This window comes from Gasterosteus aculeatus, chromosome Y (genome assembly GCF_964276395.1).
Source record: "Gasterosteus aculeatus chromosome Y, fGasAcu3.hap1.1, whole genome shotgun sequence".
NCBI lineage: Eukaryota > Metazoa > Chordata > Actinopteri > Perciformes > Gasterosteidae > Gasterosteus > Gasterosteus aculeatus.
Genome location: NC_135709.1, coordinates 6296572 through 6321964, shown reverse-complemented (window position 1 = coordinate 6321964; position 25393 = coordinate 6296572). Strand labels below are relative to the sequence as shown.

Genomic DNA, 25393 nt, shown 5'->3' with positions numbered 1-25393 from the left:
TTAAATGTCTTTATGAAATCATATATAAAGAATTTATATCTTTCTTTGTCTTTTTTTTGCAAATCCTCATTCTTTCTCATTCAGCCGTTGTTGAGGTTTGAGTAATTTGAAAATAACAGGAAACCGTTTAACTCTGGGAATATTCATTCGATGTCATCTTGTGTCAAACAAGTGTGTCTTGTGATGCTCATTAATTTCTGCTTGCTCCACTTGCGGTGTTCGGGCCCACTTTGCTGGCTCAGTGCCACAGCGTCTTCTGAAAGAGCCACTTCATCTCTGTCAGGGGCAGGTGGAGATTTTCTGCACACTTCTCCTCCTCGTGTGCTCTTCTGCATCTTTGTGTGAACTTTCGTCCTCTTGTATTTTTGTTTTTTTTAACCCCCCCCCCTGCTGCCTAGTGGCCCAAAGCATAACATGTCTGGTTTTACAGAGTGATTAAAATACAGTGTAATTGCTATTTTCACTTTGGAGCTTTTATTGTGTTTGCACTCAAAAATCAGATGATTATAGTGATTTTCCAGAGGATGATCCCTCCGAGTTTGAAGCATTCGCTCGGTCATCTTTTGTCTCGAGTACAGAAACAGCCAGAAGGAGATTGTGAGGCTTTACTGTCTGTATTGTATCCCAGGGCCTCACTGTAGAAGCAACGTGTAACATCTTCAGAGGAATTGTTCAAATAACAGGTAACGAGTGAAAAGAGCGCAAGCAATGTTATTTTGTGCGTTTGGAAAAGCTAAAAGCTGACTGCTGAATTTTGAATAAGCAAAATGAAACACTGACTTATGTAAGAATTAACTCTGGGTGGGTGGTCTGAATAAAAACAGATTTATTTTAGTTAGATAATTCAATAAATGTACCATCTTTTCCAGACAGCTAAGTGTAATAAGCCTGTTTTTCTGTTGATGTGAAAAGTGTTGGCTTTTAAATGGAAAAACAAGATTGGGCATCAAATTGAACCTTGAAGAGCTGCCCTGGTAATGTGCGTTGAATAGAACAAGCTGAACCGCTTACACTAAGTGTTGCTTTTTCGTTGATGTATTCAATATTCTACTTTCTGTTTTCAGCGTCGAATCATAAGAGCCACATGAACCATGATTTTTTTTTTGTGCATATTGTGTTTGCGCACAAAGGCTCCATTGGACTGGTGACAACTTTCCACCTTGTTTGTTTCTGTTATTGCTGCTCAGCCTCCGACACGGAGCACTGACGCCAAAGCAAAACTTGACGAACTAGTTGAAGAATGAAGCAAACAATGTCTCATCGTATCACAGGGAAACCAGTTGCTTGTCGTGATAAATACGGTAACGCTTCTCCTTTCGCACATCGGGCAAACTTGGCAAAAAAAATGTTTGGCCCTCTCAATTGCTTATCTTGGACGCACGTCGTTCTCGGCGCGGATGTATCACCCTGCGCTGATTTGATTCTGGGCAAAGGGAAGTGGACAGGAGAGATTGATGGCACCGTCGCCAACCTGCCTGCAGGGGGTTGGTCGAGCCCCCCCCCCCCCCCCCCCCCCCCGGTGCCACATTCACAGATGATTCCAGGACGATTGGAGGCAACGTCCCCTCCCCTCCCTCCCCATGCTCTGGGGGTCATTTGTTTAACACAGGTGCATCGTGTATATCAACGCAGTCAAAGAAGCGCATGCACAAACGTCCTCGCACGCTCGAGCGCACACTCTCTGAGACTGCGCCGCGCCTGAATGCACACACACACACACACACACACACACACACACACACGAGTGTTGATGAAATGCTGCCTGCTCACATGCTTATATATTGGAAGTATTGATGAAGAATCACCAGGGGGACGCACTGTAATAGAATTGTTATTTGTTTAAAGAAGCGGATAAATTCTATGGAACTGTTGCAGTATATTTTTAATTCATCGCAAAACTACCTCAGTATTAAGAGGCACATGTCAAACTGGATTAATATTCTAATATTGAAGCTTAAGCTTTGGGATGGATGCTTCCAGGATCTCCCTTAACAGTGATTTATAGACGGAAAATACATCGACACACATTTGATAAACAATTCATTATCAAAATATTTCAGTTGTTTCAGCAGTTAATTTATTGATAGTTGAAATAATCATTGGTTGCAGCTTTGGTATAATTCCCTCTCTGCCTTCTCCAAGATTAATGCCGCGATGCTCCCTCTAACTTGTGAGACTCTCAGTCGTCTCTTTCTCTCTCATTGTTTCCCGTGCAGCTCCTCGCTGTGTTTGTACCGTGCTCCAAAGCACACAATGGATATGCATCCAACGATGTATCGTGAATTAAATCTAGTACGCAAAATGATCAGTTTTTGAACCATGCAAGCAATCTATTGCCCTTAAGTTGCCTGCTTGAAGATCAAGATAACATATGCCCGGGAACGGTTCTCCATCCAAAATGCTTTTTAATGGCTCAATAATGGACAGCATGGCCAGACACAACAATAGCGTGGCACAGGATGAGTGAGGGACCGGAGTGTGTGTGGTGTTTAACAGCTATACGAGCACGGGGAATTGAGCGTGCCGGGGACGCGCGGCTCGACTCAGCTCGGAGGCACCACTGGGTCTGGGGCTCATCTCTGCAGCCCTCCCCGCCTCCCGAAGAGGCGCTGCGGCCCCGCCGCCATGGGAGCGGATGGGGCCCTGTCCGTCCCCCCCGCCCGCTTTGAAGGCCGACGGGCCGTTTGAGGTGGAGTGTCTTTCACTCTCCTCCAGCTTGCCTTGGCCGGCCATTCGTCAGGCTGCTCGGCTTTGCTGTCCTGCCCGCGCAGTGGCCGGAACGTCTGTCACTTGTCCGTCACTTTCAAATAAAAGTTGATTTTACCAATAAAAAGTAAATAGTCTTTTGATGATGTCCGGAGGCATATGGAGAAAATGTTTCAATAGGTTTAGAAATAACAAAAGACAAAAGGGTTTGGTCTTCTTGGGTTGGGCGACTGTGGGTGAGTGGGGAGCACGGTCGTCCTCCAATCAGAGGGTTGTCGGTTCGATCCCAGGCCCGGCTAACCCGCATGTCGATGTGTCCTTGAGCAAGACACTTAACCCAACATTGCTCCTGTAGCTGCGACTACAGTGTATGAATGTTAGTTACTGATGGCAGGTGTCACTGTGTATGGTTCTCCTGTCATCAGTTTATGAATGTGTGTGAATGGGTGAATGATGTCATGTGGTGTTAAAGCGCTTTGAGTGGTCAGAAGACTAGAAAAGCGCTATACAAGTACAGGCCATTTACCATTTACCATTTACCATTCTTTCTTTTTTGTATTTCCGGCGATTAAAGAGTCTAGCCGCAGATTTTTGAATAAGTGAATTTGGTGCAATAATATCACAATATGGACGAGTGTACTCTTAAGGCTGCGTTATGGTAACGTTAACAAGCTGATTTTCTATCAGTTTATGTAATTCCTGGCCAAAATGAACAATGATTTCATGTAACGAGAGCGACAAATATCCCCTCTCTCATGTTTTACTCATGAAAAGGTTCTTTCAGCGTGTCTTGTGTTGATATTGTATTGTTAGCACAACTTAAAACTGGGAAGTCTGTTCTAAGCAGCTGTGTTTGAAAGTTTGCATACTATTTGCAGGCTGTTAATTCTTTATGCCCTGTACTTTCACCCCAGAGGGAGCCGTCATTGCGGTTGCCCTCGTCTTCACCGGCGTACCAGCGCTTTAGACCCCATCAGGAGGACGCAGTCGTCCTTGGAAATCTCCTCTCTATTCTCTCTATCCCTCTCCCACTCCGCTGTACTCCCTTTTGCCCCACTTGAAACTAGGGTGGAGGTCGGAATGGCAAATTTGATGTAAGACCCGACGTGCTTCCGCGGAGCACCTTGTCAACTCCAAACAATAGGCCTGCAGGGGACTGTTACGCAGAATAAGAATGTTCCCATATTCCCAGAGAAATGTCCTCCCGCTAGATATGAGATGAGTGGAGGGAACATTTGTCCGCACACACACACACTGGAACAGGTCCTGACCCGGTAGCAAATGGAGGTTGAAGCCTAATGAATTAATTTAATGTGTAAGCAAATACGTTATTTCCCCGGACGGATAAAAAAAGTTTGATGTTCGAGCTTTAACGCTTATACCTGATATTTGATTTGGTCATCGACTGAACAACATTTATCCACTAATCCGTCCTGTTCAGCCTCGTGTTGATGTACAATACGTTCAAGCTCTTGTTTAAAGCCAATAAATTATGTTGCAGCTTAATTATCAGGGGTGGGGGAAAAATCGAATTTTCGATTTATCTCGATTCTCCCAGAGCGATTCGGTCTCGATTCAGAAAAGTTAATAATCAGAATTAAAAAAAAAAAAAAAGTCTGTCTCGCACGAGACATTTGCTCGCTCGCGGAGCGTGAACTTCCTCGCTCGCGAGGTTAGTCTCTGCTCGCGCTCGAAGGTGTTTTCTACGCGCTCGCTGTTTTTCTTTCTGACAGTGAGGGGGCGGAGCCAGTCACCATGGTCTCTACACCTGATTGGTTACAAACCCCGTCTTTGGATTGCTGGAGTGATGCATTCACACAACTATAGAAGCCCATTTGTGCACTACAGAAAGGGGAAAGAAAGTCAAAATTATGAGATAAAACGTTGTCAAAAACAAACGCTTTTGTAGTTTACTATTGAGTGCAATTCATTAGGGCGCAGCTCTGAATCCACCAATCAACCAAAGCCGATGGGTATTTATTTTATTATGGAACAGGCTGTTGAGTTTTCTTGGGAAGTAACAAAACTCTGGTTAGAAAAAAGCCGGAGTGGAGTAGGGATTGATGGATGTTAATATAGCCGCCGTATTCGTTTCCATTTTTCAGGGATCTCTCACCAACCAGTCGTCCCAGGCAGTCTCCGCTCAAATCAAATTCATCTGGATATGACATTTTAATTGGAACACTATTCCCCATTAATTGAACAAATTAGATAGAGTCTGCTGGGGGAAAGGTAATCTCTGGGAGAGATGATTTTGGAATTCACAATTTAGAATTAAAAATCAGCCGCTCGGCTTTGTTTGTGCGGCAGCCAGTCTGCGGCGGCGCGCAGCGCTCAAGGTCTCCGCGGCACTCGGGGCTCGCATTGTCTTCATTAAAAACAATTAAGGAATAGGTCAATTTAGCCTGCGTGGCTGGTTGGAGCGCCGCACTTTCTCCTAGAAAATGTTTCTGTCTTCATCTGCTGTGTCACTCGAGCAGCAAATATGATGCAACACTATTTCATGCATGTTTACGTGTCTGATTGAAGGTCTTTGAGAGCCGTGGCAGCAGTCTTTAAATGCTGTCGTTCTGTTTTGTTGTGTGTGCGTGTGTGTGTGTGTGTGTGTGTGTGTGTGTGAGTGCTCACACGTGTTGGGGTTTTCATGCTCCTGTGCTCCTTTTCAATAAGAGTGCCGTCTGGTTGCTGATGAGAGGCTGTCTGATTAGCAATGAAAAGCTACGTTCAGCCCGCAGCTTGAACGATTAGCAATTATTTACGCTAATAAAAAAATCACCTTAAAATGTGTGCGGTTGATTTCACAAACATATGTTGGAACAGACATATTTTCCCTGCATCGAACATGAGCTTTCTGTGATGTCTCAGGCTGAATGCATGCGGTTTCTTTTTAGGTCAAATAGCGATTTGAACCCTCACTGCTTACAGAAGAATTCTGGATTCTATTCTTGCTTTGAAAGTTTCTCCATATTAACTCCTGTTTAGAACGTTTTCGACTTGCCTTCGTGGCAGAAAATGAACATTTACTAAATAGAAAATGGAGGTGAGAGGTGAGGTAATGAGGTAAGAAATAAAGGGAATTAATATCTTGCATGGTTGGGGGAAGAACAGTGGTGTTCATGCATAGTGGTTGAGTCCTTTATTGGAGCTTCCTTTGTAAAATGAGGAGAGAACGGTTCTCTACAAGCAGGGAAAAGAGAGCGAGAGCCAGACAGTGGAGATAGCGAGGCCAGGGGGAAAAGTTCCCCCATGCTTGTCAGAGTTTGAGCAAGTTGAGAATTGATGGAGCCCACAGGCAGCACTGCTAATTTTAGTTGGAATCACCTAAGTGGTTTGGCTAATTTATCCAGGCTCCTCGGCCTCAGCCCCTGGTTCCTGGCTCTGCGCTGCCTCCCCCTCCCTCGCAGATACACCCACAAAGCGTGAAGGTGCCAGGAGGTGACAGTGGGAACAGAAGGGGATTTTTTGGCCAGCTGATTTGCAGAGCACTGGGTGGTTCCAACCTGTGTCATACATTTAGATAATGTTTGACCCTTAACGACAGCCCAAGTTTAACACTCTATTCTATAAAATGATTGATGATTACATTTTAATCTAAAACCATGCGGAGAAAGAAAATCCCATCTCTGATACATCTGGTATTTCCTAATAATATTTAATATCTTTCATAGTTTTATGTGGATATGACAAATTAAATATCAAGAGGTCGTTTTAAGCTTTTGGAGACGACGATGCTGCCAGCAGGTTGGATTGTGTGTAATAAATAAATAAATAAATAGACGTGACTCTCTAGGTGGTCTTCAACAAAACACGTCACTCCGCCTGTTGTTCTGGCGGTGAACTGCTCTGCAACACACGCAGAACCATGAATTGAAACGTGTGCGTCGATTTTTTTTTTCACGGCACACCTGACAGCCTCACACTGCACACACACTGGTTGAAAAACACTGGTCTGAACAAGTATAACATCAAGGTGACTGAAGTGCATCAAAACCACCAGACTGCGAGCTTCTTAAACGTGGATATGCACGCCAAGATGTCGCTTATGTTTATCTAGAGTTGGCGAGGAGCAATTAGTGCCATACTTGCTCGCAGGATCGTTTAAAAAATAATATCTGGAATTTCTCACCGTCCGTTATTAAGTGAGAGCTTGTAAGAATTCAATGATGTTAAATTGTTGTGTGTGTTTTTGTATTCAATAAGTCCAGTAACAACCAACAAGAAGCTGGTATATCTGAAATGATTGGAAAGGATCACACCTGATGACTTGAAGTTATAACCATAGAGGTTGTGTGTGTACAGTGTATGATGAACATGAATTATTATTATCAAACTGTTTCATTCTGATTTGTAAAATATTATCTCAGAAAACATTTTTAAGATGTTAAAAGCCGGATTGCGTTCGCAGCATGAAGCAGCGTTCATGAATCAATCATTTTGAGAGAAAAGGTAACACCGAGAAGGAATGAGGCAGCTTTGGTGTTACGTTACCTTTGATGAAAACACTTAAATCAATCTAGTAAAAATACTTGCAGGCATTATTAAAAGCCGCCCAGTTTTCTCAATATTATATATATGTATATATATGTTATATATATATTGTCTGTGTGTTATATATATATATAACAAACAGACGAATGAAACATTCATTGATATCTGGTCTTTGTGAGGAATCGGTGGCTCAAATTCATTACAAGGCAGCAAAGAAAATCTAGATTGCAGCGGACCGTCTTTTATTTAATTACATTAAATAGGGAAGAAGAATTACACGTAAGGCATATATGATTAGCTTGCTTTTTGTTTTTCTGATAAAATGTATTTTATTATCTAGAAGTGAGTAACAGATTAGGACAAAATGATACTATATCCACAGCTAAGATACACGTTTATTTCCTTTCTTCCTCTTTTTTTAGAAGACGTATCTGAATATAAACATTTTTTTCCCCACACAGCACCGTAAAACCATTTTTTTTCAGACCAGTGATTAAGAGAAGATGTTTGCCGTCTTGTGTGCGAGCCAGAATCCGTATTTGGCAGATGAACATTAGGGGTTTATGTGCCAAGCACCTGGTCAAACGGCAAACAATGAGAGCTCATGGATTCTCTTTATCCAACGGCTGCGATGGTCCCGGGAACGTTAAAGCTCTTATTGGCCCTTAAAAGAAATGCTGATGCAGACAAATGCTCAGCACTTATGGATGGTGAATGTTTAATACGCAGAGTTTGAATTCTACGAGCTATATATCATAAGCATTGTCATTTTGCAAGCAGCCCAATTTGCTGTCTGTCATCTTCATTTGCTCATTACCATCTAAAAAAAGAAATCAGCCTTCCAAATCCATCAAGCTGACAACAAAAAAACCTCTTAAGATCAACTGGTTCTATGCAACATATGCCAAACATATTATATTATTATTATTATATGACTGAGTGATGCATATAGACAGCTTACAGAAATATCTGCAGGAATTACAGGATGGATGGAGGGCCTTGCTTGAGTCTTTAGCAGTGATCTAATAATGAGTTAAACAGATGGGTTTGTTGGCTGCAGCTCTGCTGTGGACGCGGTAGAGAGTGTCAAAGTGTCTCCTGTGCAGGATCATCTCCAGGTTTGGGGAATGGATAGTGTCTGCCAGACATGCTGGCAGTGAGCGGGCCTGCTCGCCCGGACTACCTGCGCCGGATCCGTTCCAGGGTTAATTATAGGGGAGCTCCAGAGTCTCGTGTCACTAAGGATGGTTGACAGGATATTGTCATACTGCCATGTCCTATACAGAGAAGACAAGAGTAAGAGCACACCTGCTATGCCCGAGCTTCTGCAGCGTTTCTCTCTTTAGAGGTATGAACACCTGCCAAGAGCTAAATAGCTGGTAAAAGGTGTGTTTGGTGGATAAGTCAGCAGTCGATATTAAATGCAGGGTATGATGTTGTAACATTTTTTCAGACTGTAAATCACGCACATGCGTTTAGCAGAATCGTCGTTGCAGCGCCGGTCAGAGATTCGGGTTTCATGCTGGTAGCGTCTGATGCAACGCCTCAAGCAGGTGAAACTTAGACCCCACCGACGTTGACTCAAGCGGCATCAGCTGAAGCTTCTACATTAGTGCTCCCCAAGGCCTGTAAACCAAGTTGCACGTGTGAAATCGGTTTAACCGAGCTGAACTTCATCAGCGTGTTAAACAGGCAGCTGATTGGCTGCTAGTTACTCTGCGTAAGTTCACATTATTCTCACCTGGACCTTGTTAAATCTTCCTCCTGCCAACTTTCAGACACACTAAGGCTCCATGTTTATATTTATTAATGTTTTTATTTTTCATTTCTTATTCCTCCTTCTCCTGTTTTCAGGTTGCTGTCTTTCCATCTGTATGCGTCCACCTGTGTGCGTCTGTCCATCCTGCTCTGGAAGGATGTCCAATTCAGCCTAGTGTGTATACAAGGTTCCCAGTTAATGCTTCTTAATGATTTTGTTGTTTCGCCATCGAAGTGTCAAGTTTCCACTTGAACAACATTTACATCCTTGTCATCCTGATCGCCCGATTCCCAGCGAACACACTTTCACAATGCCCAAGACCGAAGGAATGCTAAAAGATTTCCATAAATCCATGTTGTGCTCACATTGTGACGGTGTTTAGGAATGATAACATTCGTGGTTTCAGGGGATAAATTCAGACCCACACTAACAGGCCTTACCCTGCCGTCCTCTGCCGAGACATTGACCCTTTGACCTTTACTTTACCACCACCGCCGGGCCACAGTTTCCACTTGTACTTAACGCTGTCAGATTCCGAAGAAGTGCTTTGTCCATTTTGGTCATTGTATGACCTTTTCTCTGCCGCCACAGCGTTGAAATTAGTTGTATACAAAATAAATTATGGCCTTACTGCTTTCAGTTCTGTTTCGTTTATTCAAGGTGTCCAGTTGATTTAGGTTTGTGTTTCCTGCAGTGTCCGACTTACAAAAAAAGAATCCACTTGAACAAAATATATCTTCATTTGTGTTTGGCGGATTCTCTTTATCTTATCATAAATCACGGTCGTTTTGATTCAACGACGAACGGATTTCTAGTCCCATTCTGAGGTCAAACTTTACATTTGTATGTCCTTCGGCAGCAAGGCATCCGTATATTTATCAATAATGTTGGCCTTCAAACATTTAGTCTAGATAAGTTTGTCAGCAACTGCCAGGTGCCTTAAAGCAGTGGTCCCCAAACTTTTTTACCTTACGGATCGTTTTCATGTCAGACCATATTTCGCGGACTGGTCGAGAAGGTCCGATGGGGGGGGTAGTAGTCGCGCGCTCTGTGTTCGCTGGTGGGCAAAACTGCCGTGCACGGTAAGAGGACAATTGTAAATGTGAAGAAAAGCGCCAGGTGACTCGTGGGGAATCTATCAGAGGGACGAGCGCACATAATTAGGAGAAAATCCGGTCAATTTTCAAAATAAAACATTTTTCAGGAAAAAAATATATATAAGCTTTCTGTGGTGCGGCCCGGTACCAAACGGCCCACGGACCGGTACCAGTCCGTTGGCCGGTGGTTGGCGTCCACTGCCTTAAAGGTCATTTCAAACACTGCTTCTATTTTCTCAAATGTCCCTTTTTTTATCCAATGGCTCCAACCAGATCTTCTATTGCTGCTTAAATTGGTTTGCGAGGGAGACAAATTCGTCATCTGAGTGTTTTCAAGGTCTTTTACAAAGTTCCCCTATGTGAAGGTGGAAGCCAGAATTGTTAAAGCAAGTTGTGCGTCTATCAACTCTCTTATGGCTTTTCTCTAAAGTAAAAGTGTGTTACTTCCCTCTTTGACTTAAACAAGTGTCTAGTCATGGAAAGCTGGTGCACGCTGGCCTAGAAAAAAAAAGAACAGCTTGTGTTGCTGAAGTTTCCTCCCCTGTCTAGTTATTTTTAAAATGCCCCATTTCCGCCATTGTTGTGGCATTGTTTTGACCTTACGCAGAACAATTTTCCCCAAGTCAAATTAGCTTTCACCATTCAAAGAAATGTTGTAATATAATGGTTTGACGGTTCTGCCGGTGAAATCTAAAAAGAAAAAAAAGAAAGCCATGCCAGGGGGGTTAATAATATTCCTCCTCTTCAACAAGTACCTTGGGATCCTAAGTGCCCTTGAAAGCAAACATCTCACTTACGCCGGGCATCCTGCAGCACTCGTGGGTAATAGCAGTCTACGTTTCAACTCTGTGCTCATGTATCAGGCTGATTCACATGCGTCCTCCGCTGCTACCGTTAACAAGGCACGCTGGTAAAAAAAAAAAAAAAATACTAAATGTTTCTCCTGCTGTAATTCTTTTACGCTTAACCAGTGAAAATAATTGGTGAAATAATTTCCTCGCTAATACTTATTATTTCATCTTCTTTGTACGTGAGAAAAAGCATCTACCAGCCAGAGATCAATAGCGGCTCATCAGTCCTTCGAATGTACCAGTGTGAGAACTAAAGTCGGCCTTCATGCAAGTCAATGAGCACCTGGAGTGCTTCTCCCAGAGGCGGCTATGTGTGCATAGCAAGGAACTATCAGCGCAGCGCAGAAAGGTCTCACAACCTGCTTTGATAGGACAGAATCAGGGAGGCTTCGTGCAGAGATGTCGGGGCCCGCCGAGGTTTGCACCACCTGTTTGTTTCCCTTCTACTGAGCAGCACAGATCTGGCGCGCCTTTGTGTGCCCGGGCCTGCCGGGAATTGGGGGGCTGTTGGGGTACAACAAAAAAGGTGACTGAAGAGTGCTCAGTTCAGGATTGTGATTTATTAATCCGCGCTCCTTTTTTAAAATTCCCCCTGAAAACATAGCGGCGTGGGGCTGTGGTGCAGACTCCGGGGAGCGATCCTTTAACGCGGGACAACGCACCACCACGGCGCAGCCGAGGGACACCTGGAACAAAAGCTGCCGAGCGAAAAGTTCGAGAAGTGTAGGTCGTGGACAAAAAGCTGAAGTTTATCTTTCTGGGTGGACTACATTTGTTGTGCTCCGGCGACAAGCTGCTCCATGAGGCTCGGTCCCAGACGCTCGCTAAAGGGAGAGTTGAGCTGCACGTTGTTGTAATCATGGCCGTAATTTGGTTGAATACCGAATTAAGAATAGCTTTTAATATAATATTTCATGCTGCTTGTGCTTTCATATGTTTGATAATTTGGAGGTCGGGTATGATTACACTTAATTTGGTCCCACCTGTGAGACTACACACACACAAAAAAAAAGTCAAAGTCAACTGTTCCGGTACAGTAGTAGCCCCGGGTGCACATTTCTACCGTGGAGATTCATCCAGCAGGAGAGAATTTCTTTTTTTTTTTCCTGCCAGACATTTCTTTGGCAATCTTTCCCTTCTTGCCTTGGCTCTGAGTTTACACGAAGCAGGCCAGCCAACAACATGGTTACAGAAGCAAAAATGTTGAAGCAACCACATGCCACAGGGTCTCATCAAAATTACAACTTTTTTCAGATCAAATACTCAACAAAGGTTTTTTGTCATATCCTCTAAACCCTTTATGGAAAATAGAGGTTGAATTTTAAAATAATAATAAAAAAAATCCCACCAAGGCCGTTTACCAAATGTTTGGTCTTCGCATTCCATCATCCATCACAGCACGCTGCGTGTAGTGCAGCGTTTCACTATCTGCGCAGAGCTGTCAGCTGCACGCCAGATCCCGCTGCTGCTGCATGGGAAGACAATTGTGTTACCGCTCGGTATCTGTGTTTAAAAATGTTTAAAAATGTTTGCAGGTGTACATAGTTACTAGATGTCGTAACTAGATGTCGTAAACACCTCAGCTGACTTCCTCCCTCCCCCCTCTATCTCCCCTGGTGAGCGGCTTGGACTGTGAGGCCACTTCAAAGGGCCCTTCCCCAACTGACGCCGTGACCCCCCTCCCCCTAATAGCTCATTAGAAAGCGATAAGACAGTCTGATTGTTGCTTTTGTAGCGGCTGTCTGGGATTTCCTTTTCAAAGTGCTGTGTAAGTGAGTTCAAAGCCGCTCCTCCGTCCATTAGAGCAGAACCACCATCCTTCACCTGACAAAGTTGGGGAGAGGACACAAACGTTTCCAGTCTATTTCATAGAGTTCACACTGCATCAAAAGTGGGATTTTCGGCAGTATGCGGCACTGTAAATTGTCGTGGAATTTCAGGTTTGCGGCAATTTGCGGGCAAAGCCGAAAACTGCCGTAAATTGTCAGAAATTGATGTGGGCCTCCCTTGGCAGTTGTCCCCCCATGGCCCCCCTCCTCCTAATTCTAGGGGAGGCTTTGACATGTAAATGAAAATGCTGTGAGCTATACAAATGCAAATCAGGGTCGCAGAGGGAGTTTTAGCCCAGGTGACATTTTTTTAAAAGGTAAGAAAATCTCTGGTACAAATAGATCAGGCTCAGTAGCCTAATTATAGACTCTTACATTTTAGCTTGAATTGATTTATTTAATTCAAATATGCTAGATTACTGTGTACGCCATTAGCAATGGCAAATGTTATGTAAAAAAGATACACAAAATAACTTCTTTAAAAGATGAGTTTTAATCAAGGTAAAATGAGCATTCCATGCAAACAACATTTGAATCAGAATGAGGGGTCTGCAGAGATCACAGTCTCCTAGAGCTCAACTACAGTGCATAGTGGCAGGACTACAGTGACCTTTTCTTTGGTCTTACTTAAATGCACAGAGGATGTATTAACCACACATCTTCTAGCAATGCGCTCAACTGGCAGAAATGATGCTGGGTATGACGTGTCTGTTCCCTGCAAGCCCCAAACTTCTATTGGCTTTCCGTAAAAATGTCTGTCCGGGTGGAGATGAAGCCAGGAAACTTGTCCAGGAACATGTTTAAATGCCGTACCCTTTGACACAACATTAACAACTATAAACTGCTTTATAATGGCTGGTCGTAGTTCTGCTAGAGGGTCAAGGATGGGTTCCTCAAAACTGTTAGTGTTTCCACACCACTTAGCATGAACATATGCTGACCTTTCTGCTCTGCATCTATCGATTGAGATAGTTACATTCATATATGTTACCCGTTTACATGTCACGGCAAAACATTCAACCTCAGTGACACAAGGGTACATGTGATGATACATTGTCAACATTGCATGTCTGTCAGACTCAAGATTGTCTGGTGGAATGGAGAAAGAGGCACCACTGTACAGATTTCTAGGGAAAGTCGTTCTGCTGACACCAAAACACTGCTTTACATAAAGCATATCAGCTGTTTCAAAGTCCCAACCATTTGTCTTCCTAAAATACTGGTCCTTCCGTATAACAATAACCTCGTACGTGATTGGAGGACCCTTAGACTCCTCGTCCAATCACGTGTGAGGTCATAGGCATGACTGATACAGCAGTACTTGCAAGACGAGCGTACAAACAGACACGTGTGTGTTACTATACACAGAAGAACTGTATCTCCAGTTCCTTTGTTTGGTTTTTGCTGGTTCGTGAATAATGGCTGGACGACGTCTCGCGTTCAACTCGCCTTCAACTCCTCTCCGCGGTCACTAACTTTCGGCCAGTCCGCAGACAGACGAGAAGAAGCTGCTGAATGATCTCAGTGGATCGTCTCATCAACTCCAACAACAAACTGCCGATATCAACGAGTGGTTCGCTCCACTGGAGCGTTCAGGACTCTGCGGGTTTCTGTCCATGGAGGAGAGGAACCGACTCAAAGAAGAGGAGACGGGCGCACGATCCCAAGATAGCGGTAAGAATACATTCGATGACTGCAAGCTAAGCTAAAAGTAGCGTAGCCTCAAGCTAAGCTAAGAGTAGCCGAGTAGCCTCAAGCTAAGCTAAGAGTAGCCTAGTAGCCTTACAAGTGAGCAGAAACTGCTTTATTAAAGTGTGTTTTCTTTGCCGTGTCGTTTACAGGAAGCGGTGCGCCGTCTTCACAAGTCCGAGACGAACTACAGGCTACGAACCGGAGCAAAGGGTAACATTTAAAGAATATGCTTTCATTCTGCGCTATAAGGAAATATATACGTATAGATACCCTAGGATGGATACCGATCATAACTGTACATTTTGTTTTCACAGACTAATCTCGCCTCATAATGAGGCGGTGACCTCGTATTTGCTCCGGGAAAAGTCCAGATTTAGACGACGTCATTGTGTGTAAGTGTGTAAGTAAGCGGAGTTCAGCGCGGAGTCGAGCGAGAAGAAAGCAGGTCAGAGTTTATTTGCTGACTTGTTTCAGGTGCATTGATAGATGTGTTGAGTCCGTACGCATCGCATCGCACAGTACTGATTCATTGTTGTTTTTACAGCTACTGGAATCGAGACAAAGTGTGCTGGCTGATGACGAGGTGGAACTCTGGAAATCCGCCACCGTAGAGCTCACGTCGGACGGAGAGGATGGCGTTGTTGGCGGGGTCTCGGGGTGGATTGTACGGTCGCCACACACACGAGCCGCCTGCGCAACAGACCTGCCTCGGAAAACACGGCGCCAGTGACGGTCTACAACCCCGAGGAGGCAAACGGACAGTTTACTGAGCTGTAGTTTTTTAAACCGCCGTTACCCAAGTGTGGGCAGATCCTCACTTTGTATGTAATTGTTGTTTGTGTGTTGTTAATAAAGCTCTTTCTTTGCATAAACATGTGGCAAATGTTCATTTTCTCTATAAATTCATTGATGTCCTGGTTGGTATCCTAATAATAGTGTAGTAGCCTACATATGATAACAATGAAATGAATATACATCATTATGAATATATAAATATATATAAATAAAATGAGGCGGGTGACCAATAGCGACAGATCTGCCAACCAATCACGAGTGATTGAAAGTTGTAGCGAGTAGCGGGTAGCGAGCGGACACAGACGCGAGGATGCGAATAGATGGTCTAAAATAAGAAGTAGCCCCTCGGTCAGAGTGGAGGCAGATGGAGGCTCAAAGATCGAAAGGATGCCAGCATTCTTTGTGCAGTCCGGTGCCAGCAGCGCACTGGATGGGCCGCTTGAGACCGCCGCAGGGCCGGTGTGATAAGACAGCTGCCTTAGCCCGACCTCCACAAGGTCATCCTGGCCTGAGCGGACGTAGCGGTGCCGACGATGGGGAGGCGCCGCGATTCAACAGAACCACCGAGGAGTCGAAAGTGAAACGTCTCATGATTTTTCTTTTTTTTTAAACCGGCAGAACTTAAAAGTTGCGTTCTCCAAGAAGCATTATTAAAGTCTGCACAATTTTGTGAGGGAGCTCTGTTATGTGAGAGCAGTCAGAAGTCGTGTTTGGGTGTGAAAGTTTTTAAAAATCAGCGCACTGTTTCTGAACTATGTTTTAAATGAGCTACCCAGTATATCAAAGCGAGAATTAGCATGGAGAAAGTTTGGAGGTGCTAATGACTTTGACTGTCCCTGTGGAAAGGCTTACTGTTCCGGAGAAGCTGTAGACTAGCGTGTGTGTGTGTGTGTGTGTGTGTGTGTGTGTGTGTGTGTGTGTGTGTGTGTGTGTGTGTGTGTGTTGCGGAGCGAGAGCAGAGTGTGATTCACTAGTTAATAAATCATGCCAGATGAGTTTATCGTGGAGATACAGAAGCTCCTCTGGGTCCTGAGCTAACAGCGAGTATCTGGGAGTTGGTACAACACATGATGAAATGCTGTTGTCGTGTATATTACTTTCATAGCCCCTAACTTTTTACCTCCACTGCTGTCAACGGGGCAGGATGAGTAACTGTGTATCAAACGTAGCAATATGTTGCTTAAAGGAGGAACCGGCTGTCATATCACATTTTGGCTCACGCTCTGCACTCACAGCCACGGCACCTTTTAAAATCAGTTATCAAATCAGCTTAATCCAGTTTGATTATCTGCTGGCAACAAATTAACTATTCTTGTTTACTGTAGTTGATCTCTTCGATGAGCATGTGGTAATTCTGCTGAACTTTTTCATCTTTGCTTTCACAGGGGCATTGATGGTATCAATCAAAGTCAGTGTAACGGCTATCTCAGCTAATGACTTGGGAAAACAAACCGTGGTCTCTTAACATCTAAGACTTAATATTTTTAGCGCTGGCCAATGCTACACTTATCCCGCTTACAGGGAGCACATTTTGTCATATCAGATGTGGAAATTAAAGCTAAATGACTTAAGGGCAAAAATTGCCCACACTGCAAGTAGGCTAGTCTGACCTTCAATAAAGCTGAGCTTGACATGCTTGTTTCCCCCCTTTTTCGCTTCGAATCAGCGGGCTTGTGCCAAGACGACTTGGTATCAGCTGCCACTAAAGACAGAGAAAACGAAAGTACCGGTAGACTTTTATTAAAGCAATAAGGTACGAGAGGCTGCACTTTATCGTCCAATAATGTACCATTTCGGGGGGGTGTTGCATTATTGGACCCTTGAATCAACTGTAGGTTACGTACCAGACCTTTGCTTTACAATTCGACCTGATGTCAGTCGGGAAGAACCCCTCAACAGCAGTGGTAACTGGGCAGGCCTCTTCGTACGGGGCCGTGTCCACACATGCATCTAAATACTGAGTTCAAGATGAGACACTGAAGCATATCGTCTCGGTGAAAGTCTTCTAAACTCCTGATTGAGATTGAGAAACTAACCCTTTACTCACACTTGTTGGGTGTTTATGTGCATGCACTTCATATTTGTATTTTGTAACACTTCAGTGGTTGCACAGGCCAGATTCTTTAGAGTTTATATATCTTTTAATTTGCCCACTTTCACCTCTGTGCCTTCTGGTTGCCAGAAGAGCGCTGAGCTTCAAAGTTCCTGCCGATGTTTTTGACTCCTTCTTGTAATGAGATGAAGTACAGTACATAAGGGGAAGAACTCTCCACATACTTTTCCAGTGGGCTTTGGAATACATTTGGTGAAATGTTTATGATGCCAAAGACCAGGGCTGGCTTCTCATTAGCTGATCTACCCGTTGCAAGTGCTACGGCGGCATTAGTCTTTTGGGTTAATCTTCAAACGTTTCCATATTCATACCCATCAAATACCAGTGACCGCCTGCGACACCCTTGTGTGCATTTGGGGAACTTGCTTAGTTAAACGCCACAGAATAAATGCAGAAATGTGAGCTAAACTTGACAAGATCAAACACGAACGTACAGACGCTGGCCAGTGTTCTAAATGCGCTGCATTATTTATGTTCTTCAACATGGGGTTCCTAATGAGAGTCTGGTGGATGGTTTTGGAGTCAGTCATGGAAATCAGTGTGACCCGTACGCGAGTTTGTGGACAAAGCATATGTGGCGCACTGGAAGTGGAATTAATGGCCCACCAAGTTCATCAGCACTCACCCAATTTAGGCGAAGGTTTGATTCAAGCTCTAGGAATCGCTCTCATTCATCAGAGGCTTGTGTCCTTTTAAGTCCGGTCCGTCTTAAAGTTTGGCCTTCTTACTCCCGAGTAATTATTTTAAGTGTAAGAAGACATCAGAATACCTGATGATGATGATAATAATTTATGTCAGGAAGAAGAACATTCTGCAGTTTTCCCTCAATCGCAATGCTCAGCTTTTGTAAGCACACATTTTTAAAAAAAAATTTCAGCTTAAAAAGTTTTCTTAACAGCATAATAGGCCATTTCGTGATATGCTGTAGACTTGACACTTCCTCCAGAGGGTTGCTCTCACATCAAGCAGCTATGGCCTGTGGTTAAATGCAAAATTTACTGCTAGCATTGTAATAAGCCTGCGCAACAAAATAAGGATTATCACCCCATGGCGTGCTGGTTCAGTAGGAGGACGCTGAACCAAAGGCTGAGCATCCATCCTATTAGCACCACATATCCCTTGTACTTTCTCTTACAAGGGATATGTGGTGCTAATAGGATGGATGCTCAGCCAAGCAGGCTACAGCCAAGCACGTTGTCTTCATCCTTGAATCAGAACTGGCAATAACATATTCAGACTGAAGGGCCTCAATTAGACACTTTAAAACTCTGTGTAATTGGTGTCTTTCTGCAGATTGCCTGTGGATGTGTAGTGCTCAAATTAACACAGCCCAACTTTCTGTCTGTAGTGCAGTGATTGTCATGCAGCGCGGTGGCGGGAAGGTAACTGAGAAGCCCTGATTTTGAACCTCGCTGTGTGCTTCGCTTTGTCAAGCACCTCCGCGGCACTCGTTTTTCAGACATATGTATTGTGTACTCTGTATTAATACAACACCTGAAATCCATTGAGTTCAAGATGTGTAGGTTAAAGTCTCTACAACTTCTGAAATGTTTGACTTGGTTTAGATCTTTTTTGTATTTGAGTATTTGCTGAGCCGCAACGAGTAAATCTGATGAAAAAACACCTTCAAATCTATCCGATGGCTTTTCACTCTTCTATACACCGTGTCAGTCCAGGCATTCCTTTACTGCTCGCTGCACTGTGGCACATCCCTGTCTACACAACGACTTTAATACGGATCGTCTTCAGTTGTAGACATTCATCCGGCTGTTGGCGTTGAGGCAGAAATGACTCACCTTTCTGTAATCAACACATGGAATATCGCCTCAACAAGGTCAGGTAAACTGGAGGGAAGGATTTGGCATCGCGCAAAGTGTTTTACTAGCGAACGTAACGGGGGAGATCTTTTTTTGGGGGAGGGAGGGTGTAAATTAAAGAGAATAAATAATCTCTCAGGCTGTGAAAAGGATTTGGTTTTGAGTTCAGTAACAATCAGCGTTGCGGTATCCATGAGTGCCTATAGCTACAGAATGGAAACTATCGCGGCCCTTGCTGTCTACTTCCTGCTTCCTGACAGCATCAGTCCTTTCGCAGGTCCTGGTTGCTTCACCGCGTCCGTGTCGACAGGCGCGACCGCTCTCCCATCTAAACGCGTCAGCTTCACCGCGTCTTTTCCCCCAGACGCAAGCCGCCTTCTGTTAGTCGCCAAGGAACAAACGCAGGCGGAGCGTGAGTCCTCCTCGGCTTAAAGAGCACCGGGCCCCCGCCCAGCAGGCACCAGGCGAGTGGCCGGTACCCGCGGAGACCACTGGACTCCCACCAGAGCCCGTCACTCTCACCCTGGTGAAGCAGCAAGCCGGGGATCCAGTAGGGGGGGGGGGGGGGGGGGGGGGGCTTCTGTCCCTGTGCCTCCACGCTGGCAACCTCATGAATGTTTCAGCGAAGCGTTGGGAGGTCCGGGCCTAATGCCGCCCTCTTTGAGCCGCGCTGCTTCACCTTGGCCACAGAGACCGTGTTTCTCATCAGGGGAGGCTGAGATGTGGTCAAGAGGACGCAGATATCGAGCATCCCGGGGGCTTCTTTAGCCCCCTCCCTTCCCTTCCCCCGCCCCTCCTCCGTGTACAGTACAGAAAGGCAGGTGGGATTAGAGCACTCGGGCATCCAGCCTTTTCCCCCCACTCTGACTGTTAACAATCCCCATATTGAAATCCTGTCAGCACAGTGCTTTGTGCCCTCCATTAGCATTCTGTTGTGCTGTGCATCCTGAACGGCTCGGTGCGCTTCTAGAACCGCTCAATCTGGCAGCCGTCTCAAGAAAAGGCGATACGTCCAATACTAATGAGGCTGCTTTCATACTAAAACTGCATTGGCACTTTTGTCACTTTACAATTCGACTTTGTTCCCCCCCCTCCCTGACCTCGTTTATTTGAATCACGGCGGAGTGGTTTGCTGTTGACAAACTGTCGGCAGTAATCGTACCTGTTGGAGACGGAAACGTGCCTTATCAGTTCTGGAAGGCGGCCATTACGGATGCAGCGCGCCGCTGCAGCGCTGTATCGTGCAAATGTTACTCGTGCACAGTCAGCAGCGGCGTCTCGTTTTCTCCCTGTGGTCATTGACTTCAGCTTGTAAGCTTCCTGTTTCTGATAATTAAAGGTGTGTGTGTGTGTGTGTGTAAATGAAAATGAAATGAGGCGAGATCACGAGTTTGTTATATTCTCTCCTGTATGAATGCAGCAGTAGCCTTTGCCCTGTAGAAAGCTCTGTCTGCTGCCCACTCGCTGATTAAGTAAAGGCTACATTTGCATAATTATCTGTTTAATTGGCAGGCGACTGCCACAGCACGGCCCTTTTTTTGGGGGAGGGGGGGCTGCGGAGTCCACACTGAATTTGTTATGAAGATAGGAGGGTAGAGATTACAAAGCAAGCAAAGTGCCAGCTCATGGCTTTCTTCTGCTTAACCTGATATTCGTTTGTGCTCGCAAACACTTTTCCGCCCACGTTCAAGTCCGCAAGATAAATGAACTAAATGATTTGAAAACAATCGCGTTGCTCAGAATTGGCAAGAATATTTGCTATGGTTCGGGACTTTTATCATGATGCTGCGAACAAAATTTTTTAGGAGAGTTTTAGGAGGAAGAATGGTCTCACTGTGCTGCAAATACAGCTAGTTATTATTCAAATCCCAGCAAAATAGCACGCAGGCCAGAGGGCAGTTAACTTATAATCACTGCATGAAAAGTGGGATTTTCGGCAGTATGCGGCACTGTAAATTGTCGTGGAATTTCATGTTTGCGGCTGTTCACGGCAATTTGCGGGCAACGCCGAAAACTGCCGTAAATTGTCAGAAATTGACGTGGGCCTCCCTTGGCAGTTGTCCCCCCATGACCCCTCTCCTCCTAATTCTAGGGAAGGCTTTGAGGCTTTGTTCTTCATTTATAAATGAAAATGCTGTGAGCTATACAAATGCAAATCAGGATCGCAGAGGGAGTTTTAGCCCAGGTGACATTTTTTTAAAAGGTAATAAAAATCTCTGGTACAAATAGATCAGGCTCAGTAGCCTAATTATAGACTCTTACATTTTAGCTTGAATTGATTTATTTAATTCAAATATGCTAGATTACTGTGTACGCCATTAGCAATGGCAAATGTTATGTAAAATAGATACACAAAATAACTTCTTTAAAAAATTAGTTTTAATAAAGGTAAAATGAGCATTCCATGCAAACAACATTTGAATCAGCATGAGGGGTCTGCAGAGATCACAGTCTCCTAGAGCTCAACTACAGTGCATAGTGGCAGGACTACAGTGACCTTTTCTTTGGTCTTCTTAAATGCACAGAGGATGTATTACCCACACATCTTCTAGCAATGCGCTCAACTGGCAGAAATGATGCTGGGTATGACGTGTCTGTTCCCTGCAAGCCCCAAACTTCTATTGGCTTTCCATAAAAATGTCTGTCCGGGTGGGGATGAAGCCAGGAAACTTGTGCAAGAACATGTTTAAATGCCGTACCCTTTGACACAACATTAACAACTATAAACTGCTTTATAATGGCTGGTCGTAGTTCTGCTAGAGGGTCAAGGACGGGTTCCTCAAAACTGTTCCACACCACTTAGCATGAACATATGCTGACCTTTATGCTCTGCATCTATCGATTGAGTAAGTTACATTCATATATGTTACCCGTTTACATGTCATGGCAAAACATTCAACCTCAGTGACACAAGGGTACATGTGATGATACATTGTCAACATTGCATGTCTGTCAGACTCAAGAGTGTCTGGTGGAATGGAGAAAGAGGCACCACTGTACAGATTTCTAGGTAAAGTCGTTCTGCTGACACCAAAACACTGCTTTACATAAAGCATATCAGCTGTTTCAAAGTCCCAACCATTTGTCTTCCTAAAATACTGGTCCTTCCGTATAACAATAACCTCGTATGTGATTGGAGGACCCTTAGACTCCTCATCCAATCACGTGTGAGGTCATAGGCATGACTCAGACAGCAGTACTTGCAAGACGAGCATACAAACAGACACGTGTGTGTTACTATACACAGAAGAACTGTATCTCCAGTTCCTTTGTTTGGTTTTTGCTGGTTCGTGAATAATGGCTGGACGACGTCTCGCGTTCAACTCGCCTTCAACTCCTCTCCGCGGTCACCAACTTTCGGCCAGTCCGCAGACAGATGAGAAGAAGCTGCTGAATGCTCTCAGTGGATCGTCTCATCAACTCCAACAACAAACTGCCGATATCAACGAGTGGTTCGCTCCACTGGAGCGTTCGGGACTCTCCAGGTTTCTGTCCATGGAGGAGAGGAACTGACTCAAAGAAGAGGAGACGGGCGCACAATCCCAAGATAGTGGTAAGAATACGTTCTAAGCTAAGAGTAGCCTAGTAGCCTTACAAGTGAGCAGAAACAGCTTTATTAAAGTGTGTTTTCTCTGCCGTGTCGTTCACAGGAAGCGGTGCGCCATCTTCACAACTCTGAGACGAATTACAGGCGCCATGAACCGGGGCAAGGGTAAGATTTAAAGAATATGATTTCATTCTGCGCTATAAGGAAATATACACGTATGAATACCATAGGATGGACACCGATCATAACTGTACATTTTGTTTTCACAGACTAATCTCGCCTCATAATGAGACGGTGACCTCGTATTTGCTCCGGGAAAAGTCCAGATTTAGACGACGTCATTGTGTGTAAGTGACACTGTTTCTCCTTCCTTGTTAAATGTTACTGTGACTTGCGTTTGATTTTTTTTGTATTCATACCACTCATTTAATTGTTTTCCAGCTCCCTGTGAGACGTATTTTGAGACGGGACGCAGGAGCTTCAGGTTCAGGCGGAACACTCATTGCGGGCGGAAGCTGCGAAGGATTCAGCGCGGAGTCAAGCAAGAAGAAAGAGGGTCAGAGTTTATTTGCTGACTTGTTTCAGGTGCATTGATAGATGTGTTGAGTCCATACGCATCACATCGCACAGTACTGATTCATTGTTGTTTTTACAGCTACTGGAATCGAGACAAAGTGTGCTGGCTGATGACGAGGTGGAACTCTGGAAATCCGCCACCGTAGAGCTCACGTCGGACGGAGAGGATGGCGTTGTTGGCGGGGTCTCGGGGTGGATTGTACGGTCCCGGTTAGAGGCGACTCAGAAATACAGAGCCACACACACGAGGCGCCTGCGCAACAGACCTGCCTCGGAAAACACGCCGCCAGTGACGGTCTACAACCCCAAGGAGGCAAACGGACAGTTTACTGAGCTGTAGTTTTTTAAACCGCCGTTACCCAAGTGTGGGCAGATCCTCACTTTGTATGTAGTTATTGTTTGTGTGTTTTAATAAAGCTCTTTCTTTGCATAAACATGTGGCAAATGTTCATTTTCTCTATAAATTCATTGATGTCCTGTTGGTATCCTAATAATAGTGTAGTAGCCTACATAGGATAACCTTGAAATGAATATACAGCATAATATGAATATATAAATAAAATGAGGCGGGTGACCAATAGCGACAGATCTGCCAACCAATCACGAGTGATTGAAAGTTGTTTTCCTCCAATCATGAACGAGGAAACTCAAGCCTGGTCTGCCCACGTGTGGTTTTGCTGCCAATCACGAGTGATTTTACTTGTTAGTAAGTTGTGGTTTCATCCAATAAGGAGTAAGGATATTCAAGCCCGCTCGGCTCGGCCACCCGCGGTTTTGCTGCATTCATATGCTAATTCGGGCCATTCGCACCTCCGCCAGCTCTCCACCTACGTCATGGTTAGTTTCCGACAATTTGTGGCACAGACAAACGCGACGTGCGCGGGTTGCAAATTGTCGAAAATTAGGGAGATTACCGGGCGTTTACGGGGACAAAAATCTCACTTTTCATGCAGTGAATTGTATATTGTTGACATGAATAATAATAATTAAGATTAGAACTTTTTCATGGTTCTGTAGGTGAGAGCGTCCTCCCATCTCTATCAGCTCAAATGCTCTACTGCTGCAACAACTAACTGAGAGACTGAACTACGATTCATGTAATTAAATTGTGTGCATAAGAAGTGAAAGAAGGTTTGAAAAAAAGAAGAAAAAACGCACTGCAGACGAACGCACTGTATCCGCACTTCCTTGAATCGGGGGTCCAAAGTGAGTAAACTCGAAATCCGATCGCTGTTCGTGTTCGTCTGCACGCTATCCGCATACCTAATCGGATTGCCCCACGTGATTGCATCACGTGATTGCAAGTCTTATATGCATGCTCCTGTCTTCTTCTTCAGTTGTCTGTAGCACCTTAAAGCGCCACCAACAGGCGTGGGGAATGTACTACAGTGGAGTCAATCGGATTCACTGGGTTCATGTGCACGCGATTTAAAAAGTGGGTAGGTGGGAAAAATGAACCCGGATTCAGGCAAACTAGAGTCCGCACGGGGTCTTAAAGGGGCTGCTGTATTTAAGCCTCTAGTGCTGGTTGGTTGAGAAGCTGAGCCACGATTAGCAGTAGAACAATGGTAGCCTCACAATGAGCATCCTCCATATAGCATCACTGTATCTGCTGCAGATGCGGCATACCTAGAATCATCTAAATTTGCACTGTTTGTTCATCAATCTTTGGACTGTAAGTGGCTCAAGTTAGACGTTAGCGGAACTCAGAACACTACGCCTGCAGAAGGATCAGGCATTTAGGAGCGGGGACAAACACTCAAAATACAAGTTTAGCAAGGCGGTGAGAGATGCTAAACGACTGTACTCTGAGAAACTCCAACAACAGTTCTCAGCAAGTGACTCTGCTTTGGTTTGGAGAGGCCTCAAACACCTCACTAACTACAAGCCAAAAAAAACCCACTCCATGAATGACCTCCGCCTGGCAGATGAGCTGAATGAGTTCTACTGCAGATTCGAAAGACAATGTCCTGATCCCATCCCCCACAGCTCCAGCAACCTGCTGCAGTCCCCCACCCTCCCTTCCCAGCACATCAGGTGCTCACGCCTCTTCATCTTTATTACATTACATTATATTACATGTCATTTAGCGGACGCTTTTATCCAAAGCGATGTACAATAAG

General features: G+C 44.6%; 1 protein-coding gene and 1 long non-coding RNA gene across 2 annotated transcripts in view; both read left to right on the top strand.

The window, feature by feature from the left end:
- The window catches only part of LOC120812655 (nuclear receptor ROR-alpha A-like), a 197987-nt gene that overhangs the window by 6831 nt on the left and 165763 nt on the right, over positions 1–25393 (top strand). The window lies entirely within an intron of this gene.
- LOC144391303 (uncharacterized) lies at positions 23136–23704 on the top strand. Its single transcript, XR_013455220.1, has 2 exons — positions 23136–23250; positions 23350–23704. It is a non-coding gene; the product is annotated as an uncharacterized LOC144391303 (long non-coding RNA).